The sequence below is a fragment of the Bison bison genome, unplaced genomic scaffold (assembly GCF_000754665.1).
Source record: "Bison bison bison isolate TAMUID 2011002044 unplaced genomic scaffold, Bison_UMD1.0 scf7180017864298, whole genome shotgun sequence".
Lineage (NCBI taxonomy): Eukaryota > Metazoa > Chordata > Mammalia > Artiodactyla > Bovidae > Bison > Bison bison.
Window position 1 is genome coordinate 4,383,446 of NW_011494870.1, and position 17,356 is coordinate 4,400,801.

The window sequence follows — 17,356 nt, forward strand, 5'->3', positions numbered from 1 at the left end:
CGGCGCGCCCAACGTGGGGTGCTGACGAGAAGCCTCCCCAGAGCCTATGGCAGCGCGGCACCGGACAGGCCGTCTCACCCGGTCCCCCTCTCCTCTCCCACCCCACTTGCTTCCATCTCCGCCGTCTCCCCCGTCTCCCCTCCCATCCACCCCCACCACTCCTCCGCCAGCCGCGTCCTCCCGGGCTCGGTGAGGAACTGTTCCTGGAGGAGCCGCGGGATGCCGAAACCAGCCAATGGGAAGCAGCGAGACGCGGAGATTGGCACGGTGGATGGGAAGGTCGGTAGGAAGGAGAGCGGCGGGGCCGGGCTGTCAATCAAAGTAACGTGGGGTCGGCGAGGGAGCGCGCGGGAGCGCGCGAGCAGGAGGGACACGCGAGCGTGCAGCCTCTGAAGCCGGGGGTTCGAGTTTGCAGAAATCCTACCACTTGTTCACTTTTCCCTTTAATGAAAATCCTCAGATCTCAGTGAAAGTAACCCGGAGACTAACCGCGTAGTTTCTTAAGAGGGAGAGTGGATGCTTTTTGGTAGTTCAAGCCAAAGGTGTCTTTCGGAGGCCCCTGTTCGATGCTACTCTAGAAAGTGAGGTCATATTCAAAATTTCTGGAAAAAAAAAAAAAAATTTCTGTGAGGATTGTTTTCCCTTGAGCTGTCTTTACGCGGATGCCCGAGGAGTGGACTGTGCACTTCATGGAAACTGCATAAATAGGCAACTCATTGGCTGCGTAGATACACTAGCGGCTTAGGACTAGGCTTCTAATGCCCACGCCCCCTTTTGCACTCAAGGTGGGTAGGAATTGTTTTTTATTGGAGTATTTCAAACCACCTTGGAAAAAGATCGACCTGAGTTGGGGCGGGAGGGATACCCGAGGAGATGTCAGGGTAAGGCTGGCGCGTCCCGATCAAGGATGAGATGTTTTGCCCGCCGCGAGAAATCTCGGGTCCTTCTGTTTTAAAGTCCCGATTTCGCTGTACTGGGTAGAAGAGGGCTACTGAGAGTTCCAGGGGCCTCTCAGGAACACGACCACGAGTCTGTTTCCAATTTCTAGAAACAAAGGGAGACAATGGGATAAACAGCATTGAGACCTGAAAAACCTGTCCTGCCCACCTCACCCCCATAGTTCGGGTGGTCCCCCCCGCCCTTAAGCTATGTAAGGAGCTAAATGGGAAGCTTTGTGGAAAAGACGTCGAAAAAAATTCTTATGAGCTGGAACTTGACTTGAAAAGGATTTTAAGATTTTAAATAAACGGAGCATACTGCGTAAATCTCCAGTTTTTGTCAGTTTTTCTAAAATACATCCCACAGAAAACCTTCAATATTGCTGCTTTTATACGTTAAAGAGCAGTTCAGTTGAGCTATTTCCACATGATTGGTAAGTGAATAATGCTGTTTTAGCCAAATAGGGGTGAATTCTTCCATGAGAAAGACACATCTTTGACAAGCATTCATCTAATGTTGGAATATACTTCAGTTTTTGGTGTTAATGGCCCCCATGTTCCCATTATTTTACTTTCAAGAGAATTATGGAAAGGCATTTATTTAAACAGAAATACAATTTATTCGAAGATTTGCTTTTACAGAGATCTTTTCCTTGAAATATTAAAAGAATCATTTTAGATAATACGTTTCACTGGTGGAGTTCTTAAATATGTATGATATTGATTTGTCTATAATTGGATCAATCCCAAATATCAATTATAAATGAAAAATTAAAGGAGCGATTTTAGCCAGTCTGTACAACGCCATAGTAATTCTCAAACAAATTCAGAATTGTGGCTCATTAAGTGGGGTTAAAGGAGTGGGTTCTATTATTCATTTCTGCTGACATTGGAAATGAATAGCAAGGAAGCACTGCCCCTTTTCTTGGTTATATTTAGTGATGAGAGCAGTCTTGCTCCACATACAGGAGTTTTTGAATCATACAACCATGGGTTGGCAACCTGTTAGTTGTTCAGTCCCTCAGTCGTGTCTGAGTCTTGCAACCCTATGAACTGCAGCACACCAGGTTTCCCTGTCCTTCACTGTCTCCCAGAGTTTGCTTAAACTCATGTCCATTGAGTCTTTCTTTCTGGAGCTGTTTCTCCACTTTTCCCCAGTGACATACTGGACACCTACTGACCTGGGGGGCTCATCTTCCAGTGTCATATCTTTTTGCTTTTTCATACTGTTTGTGGGATTCTTGAGGCAAACATACTGAAGTAGTTTGCCATTCCCTTCTCCAGTGGACTACATTTTGTCAGAACTCTCCACCATGACCTGTCTTTCTTGCGTGGCCCTGCGCGGCTTGGTTCATAGCTTCCTTGAGTTGGGATTGGCAACCTATGTGCCTTGAAATCACATAGTATTGGGTCACCTATACCAGTCTATGGTTGCTTCATCCCGTAATCAGCTCCAGGGTTGTGTAGAAAGTTCTTGGATTCCACAAATATGCCTCTGCATGCGGGGACAACTAGGGCAACCAAGACTTCATGGCTTTACCCAAACTTTACTTTGATTTACTGGCACATGCTAGTAGTTAAGTTTAAGACTTCTCTGGTGGCTCAGACAGTAAAGCGTATGCCTACAATGTGGGAGGCCAGGTTCAATCCCTGGATTGGGAAGATCCCCCTGGAGAAGGAAATGGCAACCCACTCCAGTACTCTTGCCTGGAAAATCCCATGGACAGAGGATCCTAGTAGGCTACAGACCATGGGGTCACAAAGAGTCAGACACGACTGAGCAATTTCACTTTCAGAGAAGTTAAAACAGGAGTAAAAATGTTGCTACTTCTCACCCTTCCTCATCCCCTTCAAAATGTCTTCTAACACATTTTTGTTTGTTTGTTTTAATTTTAATATGTATTTGTTTTGGCTGTGTCGGGTCTTAGCTGCAGTACGCAGGGTCTTTAGTTGCAGCATGTGGGATCTAGACCAAGGGTTGAACCTGGGCCCCTTGTATTGGGAGCCCAGAGTCTTACCCCTGGACCACTGTGGAAATCCCTAATACATTGTCAGTCAGTAAGTCAGTCAGTTCAGTCACTCTATCGTGTCTGACTCTTTGTGACCCCATGGACTGCAGCCAGGCCAATGTTCTCTAATATAACTTTTCACAGCGAACATGTCTACTCAACCATATTTCCTAGTCTGCCAAAGGGGAAAATTAGAAATTTTCTTTTATTTGCTTATTTAAATTTTTTATTTTGTATTGGGATATAGCTGATTAACAATGTTGTGACAGTTTCAAGTGAACAACAAGAAATTCTCTTTTAACTCGTGCTTCTTTACCAGTAGAGTTTGATACACCAGGCCTTCTGATTTCCTTCTGATGTAGTATTTGGAGAAAAGAAAGAATACTGATTTGAAAATTGAAAGGCCTTCAATTGTGTGCATAAAGATGGTTGGTTTTCGATGGCTTCTTTCTCTTACAGCGCATCCTCCTTGAGAGAGGAGGCTGGGCCCCCTTTCAAGGTCATTTTTCCTATGTGATTGTCATGCTGTAATAATTATACTACAAAACTCTCATCAAACTGCATTACAAATGATGGTGTTTAAACAATCAAGTAGCTTTAATCTTATGTTTTAAATAAATAATATATGTGCAGATTGCCTACAGCCTATTTAAAGGAAAATAGTTCTACTCACGAAATCTGTAATTTTGGTCTTCTGTTTAAAGTCTGTTAACCATAATCTTCTTTACCTTTAACATATTCATATGTTGATGATGTTTTTACATGAAATATTAAGTACTCTGCTTCCATAGGAAATTGTCTCTGAAAAAAATTCCCTCTTTATCCTCTGCAAGAAAACAAAAAGATTGCTCTTTATCATTGATGCATGTATGTTTCCATTCATTTGTTGCTGAGTTATCAGATTTTCAATTCACTAATAGTATAAGTGATTACAAAAACTAGGTGCTATCTGTAGTATAGGTACTAGACACAATAGGAAAAATTATGAATGCTGGTCATGGAAATTATACATCTTTTAAATCTGTCACTTTTTTATTTGAAATAAATACTAATTACACACATTTTAAAAAGATCACTTTTGTCATTTTCTCTTCCTTTCAGCTGTTACACATTTTCTCATTTGACTTTTTTTTTTAAACTGGAAGTTTTCTTAAACCTAAGAATGTAGGGTCCAGAAGGAATCTTCCCAGCATTGCTTTATAACCTTTTTCCCTCAGCATTTTACCAAAGAAAAGAACAGGATGGGCATGGGGTTGGAAGGGAGAAAGCAGAGAAGGAAAGGGAAAAAAAAGTCAGTAGCAAATCCATGAAGCAGTAAAACCTCAAATAAAATCACATCCAAAGAATCTCTTGCGGTTTCACACAATATGGTAAAATTAGAGATTGCAGGAAACCAACTAAATTAAACTGGGAGCATTTGAAGAGAAATGAGCAGACTTTATGAAAATGACACATTGACTGACCAGTATGCTTTTTTATCAACAATTTCTTTGTTAAAACACAGATCAAAGGAACCTGCATATGTTTTCATTTTGTTCTAACTAGAAAATTACATCCAGATGTTTAATAGGCATTTGGTTGGTTTTTCAGCATTGATTAGATATGTTGGTTCTGTTTGCTTACAAGTGTAGCCGGATCATTAGCTAATGCAAAGAAATGTTTGCTGTGAGTTGCTAATTAGGGCTTTTGGAAACCCTCCATGCTCAAGAACAATTTGTACAGTGGCCAGAGAACTTGTGGGACTTGGGGAAGTTGTTTTCCCTTCTCTGTCAGGGTGGGGAGAAGCAGACAGCCCAGTCCCTAATCTCCTTTTGCCTAGGGGGATTGCGATGCTACCCCTGAGGATTGGAGTGCAAATAAATTAGGAAGAGACCACACAGGCACTCCCAAACACAGAGATAAATGTGCTGTTTCTGGAACCACCGCCGTGCTGTCTTTGAGGGTGGGGGGAGCGAATATCTAAAACGCCGAACATCAACATGTGGAAGATGCTCAGTGCTAATGTTATCAAATACACAGTCTTTTTAAGTATACTTTAGAGACAGATGGAAAAGCCCTTTATGATAAACGAGTGTACTTGAATTCATTACTGTAGTACTTATAATTAAAAATGTCTCCTTTGCAATTTCAGTACATTTACAGGGTACAAGAGACCAAGCTTTGGAAGGGGGAGGCTGGGGCTGCTGAAAGGAATGAGGGAGCGGAATTTGGGAGAGGAGGATGAGACTGGGAGGAAATGCAGTGTTTACTTTCAGAGCCCACCCACTTGTTTACCTTGCTAAAGCCCCAAAACTTGTCGGAGATTAGCCATTCACACGGTATTCAAATAAACTGTTTGAGAATTTGAGGCACCAGGCGGATAAACTTCTTAGCTGGCCAATCATGTTTTAAAAAACACTCGCCTGCAGAAGAAACCACCTCAGCCAGGGCGAACTTGTGTTTATTTAAGTCTGAACTTCTAGAGAGGTGGAGGTCCAAAATAGCCTGTGTTTATAAGTCATCCTAGAAGTGCAGATACAAATGTTCTTCTCCATCTCACTGCCCCTTCTAGGCCTGTTTACATCTCTTGCCCGTGTATGGAGCACGTGTTAATTTGTTAATGTGGCCTGGTACTAGTTGGAATAATACACACTTTTTTTTTTAACTTTTCAGTTTAGCATTTAGCTCAAGAGAAGCTGAAGGGTATTTCATAGACAAAAGAAAAAGTAGTTAAAGGAAGTACCTTTGACGCTCCTTCCTAGGGATTCACATAAAGGAGCAAACTTTGTTGATTTAATAATTCTCTTCAATGACCCACTTTACCACAGGCCTTGGACTTACTAGGAAAAATTACACAGGGGCACTTTTCCTCTGCCTTTTCTTTGGGAGTATCATTTAAATAACTTTTCTTCCTGGAGCTACACAGTTTCTTTGAAGGGTTAAAGCTGAGTTCAGCTAATCTCTGATCTCTTGATGTTCCTCACTGGTTGAAGGCAGGTGAGCCCTGGAGATGAAAAATGGGATAGGTAGCAAGTGAATATTTCAAATACTTCCATGGCTTCTAGAATGCTAAGTGTAGACCTAGATGAACAAGTCAAGTGACATAATTACAGAATGTTGGAACATTTCATGAGACAACTGGCCTCTGCTCTAAAATTCAGTGTCATGAGAGGGGAAAAAAAATGGAAAGGACTATTCCATAAAAGCAAAGACGCATGATGAGAATGCAATATATGAATCTATACTGGTTCCTAGGTCAAAGAACAAAAACCCATCACGTATCTGTGAAAGATGTTCTTCACAAGTTTTAATATGGACTGGTTATTAGGTAATATGGGATTATGGTTAATTTTTTTAAAAAATTGTGATCATGTCAAAGGATATTCTGAGAAGATGCTTGCAACTGATGCATGCAACTTCAAATGAAGTCTTCAACTGCAGAGAAAATGTGTAGGTAGAGAAAGAGAAACCAAATCTTCAAATCTGAAAAGAAAGGAAAAGCAAATCTGTAAACAGAAACTGTAGAGTTTAGGAGCAGAGTCTGTCGTTTTTCATTTTACTAACCTTTCAAGTTTTCTGTTTGAAATTTTTCATGACAAAAAGTGGGAAAGCCATTTTAGGTTCATTGTCTGCATCTTTTTCTTCACATGGTAATAGAAATTCCCTTCATAGTTAAAAGATTGGCTTATGATGTTTCCAGTTTTTAAAAGTACGAAAAAAGTGCCCCCCCATCATGTTAAAGCTCTTGTACTAATATCCAAAGTATTACCCAGTGTTTTTCTCTGGATCTTTTAGTTCTTTTATTATTAATGGTATTTTATTTTTTCCCCGCTGTCTCAAATGTCCCTTAGTTATCAATTAACATAAAATGAAAATCTTTAAACAAATTAGGGCATTACATTAGCAATCCTCTAATGCATCGTTTTGTGGACCATCAGGCTCAGAATAACCAGAAAATCTACTATAAAATAAGGAACAAAACTACTTACATATTAAGAATAAGATTGTAGCAAATAAATTTTATATCAGTTTCTTAATTCCCATTATAAATAGGTGTTCTGCTGGCCTTTTCATCACTTGAACCCAGCAGTGAAATTTATAAATTGTTAGTTTGATTTGGAAACTTCCTGAAGATTTTTAAATTTAATACTGAAACTGATTATTGCTCTGTGTATTAGGCTTTAAATATTAATCTTGAAAAGGAATGAAAATAGCACTAAATCTTGGATGCTGATGTTATGTTCATCTAGAATCACAGAGGCACATATTTATGATGTGCAAGTAAATAGTTTTCCAAAAAGTTGTGAAAAGTGACAAAGCATAATCTGAGCATTGACTATTGGAATGCCCCATCCATCAGTTTTTTCCCTTTAATTGTGTCCATTTAGCATGAATTTTGTTTTCCCCATTGCCATTATGTTGACTGAAAGGAAACATTTCTGTGACAGTAGTAAACAGATTCCAGTTTGTGTGTGAACAGATTAAATCCACAATTTCCACTGAAAAACTTGAGTGCCTGACAGGGAGGCAAATATGAAAATACAGAAAAACCAGGACTTTCTACACAGTGTCCAATATTTCTAGCCACCATCCACATAATGCTTATGTAAAGTGAAAACGATAAAAATAACTCCTTCACGATGACAGAAAAAAATCCCTTGGGGACAGAGTTAACCATTCTAATTTCCCCCATTGGCGTTCTCCACACTTCAGAAGAACTGGCAAGCTACAATTGGCACTTGAAAAAGTGTTACAAAACACTGACTAGTATTAGAGAAATGTTGATTAATGTAAACAGCCTGCCTCAAGGAATAATACCTTTCTTAAGAAAACTGGATTTCTAATTAGCATTTCTATGGAGATGGGTATCTCTAGGTAACTCCAGGAAGTGTTTCAAGAAGTTATTTGCCTTTGCTAGTGAAAGGAGGCATTTTCATATTTATATCTTTAATTTCTGAAAACTTCAAAAATTTGATAGGTTAAAAGATCAGTGTGTGTGTGTGTTAGTCACTCAGTCGTGTCCGACTCTTTGCACCTCCATGGACTGTAGCCTGTTAGGCTCATTTGTCCATGGGATTCTCCAGGCAGGAATACTGGAGTGGGTTGCCATTTCCTTCTCCAGGGAATCTTCCTGACACGGGGATTGAACCCAGGTCTCCTGCATTGCAAGCAGATTCTTTACCGTCTGACAGGTCAGTGGGCTTCAATAAAAAAGAACAAATTTTGCCATTTGCAGCTACCTGGATGGTCTTGGAGGGCATTATGCTAAGTGAAATAAATCAGAGAAAGACAAATACCGTATGTTATTACTTAATGTAGAATATAAAAAAATACAACAAACTAGTGAATATAACAAAAAAGAAGCAAACTCCAGATACAGAGAACAAAGTAGTGGTTACCAGCTAGGAGACGAGGTGGGGAAAGTGGCAATATAAGGGTGGGGGAATGAGAGGTACAAAGCATTGGGTATAAGATAGGCTCAAGGCTGGGTTGTACAACATGGGGAATATAGCCAGTACTTTGTAATGATTGTAAATGGAGTGTAACCTTTAAAATATATAAACAATTAAATAATCAATGGACCTTAGGCTTCCCTGGTGGCACAGAGGTAAAGAATCCGCTTGCCAAGGCAGGAGACACGGGTTTGATCCCTGGGTCTGGAAGATTCCCCTGGAGGAGGAAATGGCAACCACTCCAGTATTCTTGCCTGGGAAATCTCATGGACAGAGGAGCCTGACGGGATACAGTCCATGGGGTCACAAAAGAGTTGGACATGACTTAGCCACTGAAAAATAACAACAATGGACCTTAAAAGCAAAGGAAATTCTAACACATACCATAGTATGGAGGACATTATGCTAGTGAAATAAGCCAGACACAAAATGACAAGGACTTTATGATCCTACTTATATGAAGTACCTAGACTGGGCAAATTTATAGACAGAAAAGTGAACAGAGGTTGCCAGGGGCTTGGGAGAGGAAGTTATTGCTTAACAGGTACAGAGTTTTAGTTTTGCAAGAGGCATAGAGTTCTTGGATGGATGGTGGTGAAGGCAGCACAACAGTGTGAATGTACTTAGTGACACCGCATTATGCCTTTAAAAATGCTTATGACACATTTTGTGTATGTTGTTAGTTATATGTTTAAAGTCAGTAGGATTTCTTTTTTGGGTATGTACCAGTTTTACAGTGGATTCTCATCCTATTCATTTCCTGAATGTGCATACCATTGTTTATTGAGCACTTACTGTGTGTCAGGCACTGTTCTAAGTGCTTTATTGTTCGTATTACCTCATTTGACCATCAAAGCATTTGTATTACTATACCTATTTTACTGACCAGAAGCCCAAGGCCCAGTACTTTCTCAGTCACTTGTAGGAGAGCTGGGTTTTTGAAGCCTGGTACTCCAGAGAACTCACTAGCAGCCACTGGCCACAGTGAGTTCTCTTTCATTGATCAAATCCCTCATTGATCTCCTGATAGAAAACACTTATATGTATTTTGCTCACAAGCTTGGTAGGCTGTCTTAGTACTTTGGAGGTGAGGTTGATACTTTAAGGACTTATATTCCTGCAGAGTTGCCTCTGGGCTCTAGAACTGTGTGCATTGCCAGCAGAGAAAGGCAGCTACCTTCAGTTATGTGCTTTCTGGAAGCACCCAATCCATGCCCTAAATTGCAGTTCAGTTAAAAAAAAAAGATGGACTCAGTAGCCAGATGAAGCAGAAGAACGCCAAAGATAGCAAGTCTTAATTTCACCTAGGATAGCAAAGCAACTGTCCTGATTTACAATGTCACAAATGATAAAAAAAAAAAAAAAAAGGCAGGGAGATATATAGAATTCTGTAATTAATAATGGTTTGGGGTGTCCTGGTAATGGTAGACATATGGTCTGGGTCCTGATAATATGTTTGGAAACATTTGACCTGTTGAATGTAAATGGATTGTTTCTATCCTCCAAATTCTCCTAAAATAAATGGATTTTGAATATCTTTGACCATGAACCACACTAAGAAATACATTAAAAAAAATCTCTGTCCGGTTCTTTTCTCTTTTACATTCACAGGGGTCATATAAACAGGTTGCACCACGATTTTAAAACATTACTTTAAATTATTACTGTTACTGTTCTAGTCAGGGTTCTCCAGAGGAACAGAACCAATAGGAGAGAAAAAGAGAGGAGAGATTTATTAAAGGAATTGGCCCCTGAAGTTATGGAAGCCGTGAATCTGCCATCTGTAAGTCGGAGAACCAGGAAAGCCAGTGGTATAATTCATTTTGAGTCCAAAGGCCTGAGAACCAAGGGCTACTTGTGTGAGAACCAGGAGCTTGACATCCCAGCTCAAGAACAGTGGAGAGCTCACCCTTCCTCCTTTTTGTCCTGTGTGGGCCCCCCCAGCCCCCATGGATTGGATGATGCCCGCCTGCATTCGGCATTGGTGATGGTGAGCTTTATTTCGTCTATTGAGTCAAATGCTTATCTCCAGAAGCGCTCTCACAGACACACCCAGAAATGCTTTATCAGCTATTTGAGCATCCCTTAGCCCAGTTGACACCTGAAATGAACCATCACAGCTATAGAATTTTTCAGTTTGATTATTAACAACTTCAGCTTATGGAAAGTCATTAACCCCAAAACCATATTCATGAAAAATGGTGAAACAAGTCTGCTCAATAACATTAGGACCTTTCTTTACACTTTTGGCAACGATAAATCATAATCCGTGCCTTAAATGCAGTTGTTCTTGTTTAGTCACTACTGTCCGACTCTTTTTGCAAACCTCTGTACTGTAGCCCGCCAGGCTCCTCTGTCCATGGGATTTCCCAGGCAAGAATACTGGACTGGGTTGCCATATCCTTATCTAGGGGAAATTCCCAATTCAGGGATGAACCCAGGGATGGAATTCATCTCTTACATCGACAGGCAGATCCTTTACCACTGAGCCAACAGGGAAGCCCTACATTCAGTTACAAAGTTCCAAATCAGTAAGATTCAAAGGCCTTCAGAGAATTTCCTGCATAATTCTTTTGTCCTTCTCTTCTTTGAGGGCCCTTTCCTGCCTCTTGTTTCCATCTCCCCTCTCAGGATCCCCATCCACATCCTGTGATATCCTTCATTCTCCTCCCTGCCCCACCCAACCCTGAAGCCTAGAGAAGTTTAACAAAAAGTGCACCAAGCCTAGAGACAGAGGATCCTGAAATGGAATCCCTGTCTGCCTCTTACTGTATGACACTGGGCAAACTACTCCCCTCTCTGAGCATCAGTTTCCTCACCCATAAAACCAGGATAAAAGCACAGGTCTCTCAAGGTGGTTGCCTGGACTGAAAGAGATAAGCTGAGATAACACAGTATCCTATTCCACTCAGTGCTTGGCCCTAAGAACCTTGTTCCTTTCCCTTTTTTGCCTGGAAAGAAGGGCCCTAACCTAGGTCACTAAAGAGCTGGGGGATTATCCCCCCTGCTATTATGCATCCTTGAAAATCAGCTAGCAGGACAGATTCTAAAAGGGTGATCTGAGGAACTCTAGTCCAGCCATGGCCTGTGTGGGGGCCCCAAGAAATACGTCTGGGGCCCAAGAATACTCTGCAGCCCAGAAATACATCACTATGGGTTTCTTGGAGGCAGGATAAATGGATCTTGTAAAAGGCAGGAGCCATAGATCATGAATGCCCTCCCATTCATAGGCTGTTTCATACTCAAGAAAAAATGCCACTGGTACACATATCTTTTTGGAAGTGAAGGGGCTTCCCTGGTTGCCCAGTGGTTAAGAATCTGCCTTGCAATGCCAGGGATACTGGATGGGATACTGTTTAATCCCTGGTCTGGGAAGATCCCACATGCTGCAGAGCAACTAAGCCCCTGCATCACAACTACTGAACCTGCACTCTAGAGCCCAGGAACCGCAACTACTGAGAGCCTTGTGCCCAGAGCCTGTGCTTGGCAACCAGGAAAGCCACTGCAATGAGGAGCCTGCGCTCCGCAGCTAGAGAATAGCCCCTTCTCACTGCAACTTAAGAAAGCCCCCACAGCAACAAAGACCCACCACAGTCAAAAAATTAAATAAGTAAATAAATCTTTGTGGAAGTGAAAATGCAATTTGGTGTGGGAGTAGTACTGTGAAAACAAATCATGAGCTACATACAGTGGTTATTTTGGATGGCTAAATCCCCTGAATTCCCTCATTTAGATAATATAACAAGAAAAATGTGGCTTACCAGCAAGAGGTTAATGGAATTATGTCTCAAATACGCTCGAGTGTCATACCATCTCACCCTATGAATGTGAAGTTGTGTGTTGAGAAGACCTTGAGAAACACATATAGAAATTAGGAAGTCGATTAGATATTAACTTAATTCTTTTGAGGAATGTGATCTGCCCTAGGATTCTTTTTGAACTGGCAACTTCCACTTTCCTTCCACATCATCTATTTAATTAGCAATGGCTGAGGTCTCTCATTCTGTGAATAGGGTTTAGTGAGAATTGATGGGCCCTGGCTAAGTAAGAATCCTAATGGCCGTGGATTGCTGTTCTGTGGTAGAAGTCAATCTCAAATATCTTTAAATCCAACAATTCTCTGTCAACCGAGGAACTCTTTAGGACCTCTTCTATGTGTCTTTCTTCATTTGACATCTTTTGTTTGAAATCAGGGCTACCCTAGAAAGATAAAAAAATTGAAATACAAGACATTCATTTGTGAAGAGAGTAAATCAAAGAAAAAGAGAAGGGATTTTTCTTTCTAGATTTCACTTTTTACATTAAGGAACAATTAGACCATTGGGTAAAGAAGCTTGGCTACCCAAATCAGGCTTTAAAAAAAAACAAAACAGAAAAACATAATCCTCATGATTTATAAAGGGTTGTATGTTTAGCATTGCTGTGTCCATAGACCAATTCTTGCAGCTTTCACATCACTGCCACACCCTTCCCCCACTGCAGCCATTTAAGGAGGAGTTCTATTTAGGAAGAAAGAACAAAGCTGTGAACAGTACAGAGTTCCCAGCTGTGGGGGAGGGGAGAAGAGGAAGGGATAATGAACAAGGAGTAGGTGGTACTTAGTTCTTAAATTTTTCTTAGTAAGAATTCCTTCAGTGTCAATTGGGAGGCATATCTAGAATTTGCAGTCTGTCAACTCGTATTTGCCGTCTTCAGACAAATCCCTGGAAACACAGCCCTCTTTTTCATAAGCATGTTCACATAATAATAGATTAGCAGACATTAGGACCAGCATGGATTAGAAGATCCACAGTTACATTGGGCTAAAATTAGGAAATTTTTTCTAGGAATGAATGAAGTATTCTCATTTCCAACATCCTTTTAGGTTGAGTATGGAAAAAAAACATGGATTGGGGGAAAGACCAGGGTGTGAGTGTTGGTTGTGGATGGAAGACATTAATGATGGGAATTTTTTATTTCCAGTGTGAAAAAGAGCCTAAGATGTTCCTTCTGTGAACCCTATCATTCATATTCTTGAAAAGTGTTTTGAAAGGATTCTGCATAGTTCTACAATTTCATCAGATACCCAGGAGGAATCTCAAGCTGGATTTTGTTTCACTGGGTTTAGCTCAGTGGTCTGTACAGTTTTTCTCTATGTAAAAGGAATCAGTAGGGAAACAGCTTCTTCAAATATTAACTTTAGAAACCAGAAAAGTACAATTCCTTTGCAACCCAGCAAGCCTTTAAAGCGAATGGAATTTCTGTGGTGAAGTGGGTTTTTTCCAGCCATAACTCTTATAAGGATTAATGCCCTACTCGTGAGGCTCCAGTTATGGACCTTTTCATGATCCATCTAGATCCGTTGAACTGGGCTGTTGATCCTCAGTAGGTGGACATTTTCTACTGTCTTAACCATTAAGACTTAGCTACCCAATGTTCCAATTCCAATGGGGGATTAAATGAAAATTAAAAGTTGTGAAGCATAATTCATTCCAGGTAACAAGTTATGAGCTAATATGTTTATTTGGATATACCAAAAACAGTTTCTGCCCTAGGCTTTGAGGACATCAGGAGCTATATAAACATTAATTCCTCTCTCAGAGAGCATGCAGTATAGCTGGGAAATCTAGCTTATACTTTGTTTTAATTTTATTGAAGTATAGTTGATTTACAATGTTTTGTTTAATTTCTGCTATACAGCAAAAATATAAATGAATACATATACATATATGTATTCTATTTTCATATTCTTTTCTATTATGATGTATCACAAGGTATTGGATATAGGTCCCCATCCTATACTATATACCTTGTTGTTTATCCAGCCTATATATAATAGTTTGCCTTGGTTAATCCCAGTTCTCCCCTCCTTTTTCCCCCTGCCCCTTGGCAACCACAAGTCTGTTCTCTATGTCTGTGAGTTGGTTTCTCTTTTATAAGTATGTTCATTTGTGTCGTATTTTATATTCTACATATAAATGATATATGGTATTGTCTTTCTCTTTCTGACTTACTTCACTTAGCAAGATAATCTCTAGGTCCATCCATGTTGCTACAAATGGCATTATTTCATTCTTACTAATGGCTGAGTAATAGTCCATTGTATATATACATGCATATATATATATGTGTAGATATTAATATATATCACATATTCTTTATTCATTCATCTGTTGATGGACATTTATATTGTTTCCATGTCTTGGCTATTGTGAATATCACTGCTGTGAACATAGGCGTGCATGTATCTTTTTGAATCATAGTTTTGTCTGGCTATATGCCCAGGAATGGGATTGTTGGATCTTATGGCAACTCTGTTTTTACAAACTTATATTTTAAATGATGAGTACTAATAAAAAAGGGAAAGATATACCCAACTGAATGCAGAGTTGCATAGCAAGAAGAGATAAGAAGGTCTTCTTAAGTGAACAATGCAAAGAAGTAGAGGAAAACAATAGAATGAAAAGGACTAGAGATCCCTTCAAGAAAATTGGAAATATCAAGGGAACATTTCATGCAAGAATGGGCATGATAAAGGACAGAAATGGTAAGGAACTAACAGGAACAGAAGAGATTAAGAGGTAGCAAGAATTCAAGAAGAACTATACAGAAAAGGTCTTAATGACCAGGATAACCAAGATAGTGTGGTCCTCACTTAGAACCAGACATCTGGAGTGTGAAGTCAAGTGGGCCTTAGGAATAATTACTACAAACAAAGCTAGTGGATGTGATGGAATTCCAGCTTGAGCTATTTAAAATCCTAAAAGATGATGCTATGAAAGTGTGCTGCACTTAGTATGTCAGCAAATTTGGAAAACTCAGCAGTGGCCACAGGACTGGAAAAGATCATTTTTCATTCATTCCAATCCTGAAGAAGGACAGTACCAAAGAATGTTCAAACTATCGTACAGTTGGGTTCATTTCACATACTAGTAAAGTTATGCTCAAAATCCTTCAAGCTAGGCTTCAGCATTATGTTAACCAAAAAATTCCAAATGTACATGCTGGGTTCAGAAAAGGCACAGGACCAGAGGTCAAATTGCCAACTTTCATTGCATCATAGAGAAAGCAAGGGAATTCCAGAAAAACATCTACTTCTGCTTTACTGACTATGCTAAAGCCTTTGACTGTGTGGAGCACAAGAAACTGGAAAATTCTTAGAGAGATAGGAATACCTTACTTGTCTACCTTACTTGTCTCCCGAGAAACCTGTATGCAGGTCAAGAAGTAACAGTTAGACACTTACATGGAACAATGGACTGGTTCAAAATTGGGAAAGGAGTAAAACAAGGCTGTATATTGTCAGCCTGTTTATTTAACTTATATGTGGAGTACATCATGCGAAATGCCGGCCTGGATGAATCACAAGCTGCAATCAAGATTGCTGGGAGAAATATCAAAAACCTCAGATATGCAGATGATTCTACTCTAATGGCAGAAAGTGAAGAGGAACTAGAGAGCCTCTTGATGAGGGTGAAAGGGGAGAGTGAAAAAGCTTGCTTAAAACTCAGCATTCAAAAAGCTAAGATCATGGCATCCGGTCCCATCACTTCATGAGAAATAGAAGGGGAAAAAGTGGAAAGAGTGATAGATTTTCTTTTCTTGGACTCCAAGATCGCTGCATATGGTGACTGCAGCCATGAAATTAAACGACTCTTGCTCCTTGGAAGGAAAGCTTTGACAAATCTAGACAGTGTATTAAAAAGCAGAGACAACCCTTTGCCGAGAAAGGTCCACATAGTCAAACCTATGGTTTTCCCAGTAGTCATGTATGGATGTGAGAGTTGGACCATAAAGAACACTGAGCACTGAAGAACTGATGCTTTCAAACTGTGTATTGAAGGCAGAAGGAGAAGAGGGCAGCAGAGGATGAATGGTTAGATAGCATCACTGACTCAAGAACATGAATTTCAGCAAACTCAGGGAGATGGTGAAGAACAGGGAAGCCTGGTGTGCTGCAGTCAGTGGGGTCACAAACAGTCTGACACAACTTAGCGAATGAACAACAACAAATAATAAAAAATAAAAATAAAAAACAACTTTAAAACAGTGCATCAGTTCAGTTCAGTCGCACAGCCGTGTCCAGCTATATGCGATCCCATGAATCACAGCACACAAGGCCTCCCTGTCCATCACCAACTCCTGGAGTTCACTCAAACTCACATCCATCAAGTCAATGATGCCATGCAGCCATCTCATCCTCTGTCGTCCCCTTCTCCTCCTGCCCCCAATCCCTCCCAACATCAGATTCTTTTCCAAATGAGCCAACTCTTCACATGAGGTGGCCAAAGTATTGGAGTTTCAGCCTCAGCATCAGTCCTTCCAATGAACACCCAGGACTAGTCTCCTTTAGGATGGACTGGTTGGATCTCCTTGCAGTCCAAGGGACTCTCAAGAGTCTTCTCTAACACCACAGCTCAAAAGCAGCCATTCTTTGGTACTCAGCCTTCTTTATGGTCCAATTCTCACATCCATACATGACCACTGGAAAAACCATAGCCTTGACTAGATGGACCTTTGTTGGCAAAGTAATAACTCTGCTTTTTAATATACGTCTAGGTTGGTTATAACTTTCCTTCCAAGGAGTAAGCATCTTTTAATTTCATGGCTGCAATCACCATCTGCAGTGATGTTGGAGCACCCTCCCCCCGCCAAAAAAAAGAGTCTGACACTGTTTCCACTGTTTCCCCATCTATTTGCCATGAAGTGATGGGACCAGATGCCATGATCTTAGTTTTCTGAATGTTGAGCTTTAAGCCAACTTTTTCACTCTCCTCTTTCACTTTCATCAAGAGGATCTTTAGTTCCTCTTCAATTTCTGTATAAGGGTGGTGTCATCTGCATATCTGAGGTTATTGATATTTCTCCCGGCAATCTTGATTCCAGCTTGTGCTTCTTCCAGCCTAGCGTTTCTCATGATGTACTCTGCATAGAAGTTAAATAAGCAGGGTGACAATATACAGCCTTGACGTACTCCTTTTCCTATTTTGAACCAGTC

General features: G+C 40.4%; 1 long non-coding RNA gene across 1 annotated transcript in view; it reads left to right on the forward strand.

Annotated features, from left to right (window-relative positions):
• Positions 1-112: 112 nt before the first annotated feature.
• The window catches only part of LOC104996787, a 39,999-nt gene continuing 22,755 nt past the window's right edge, over positions 113-17,356 (forward strand). Inside the window, exon 1 of the long non-coding RNA XR_826246.1 lies at positions 113-279. This is a non-coding gene — a long non-coding RNA (uncharacterized LOC104996787). The remainder of the gene's footprint in view (positions 280-17,356) is intronic.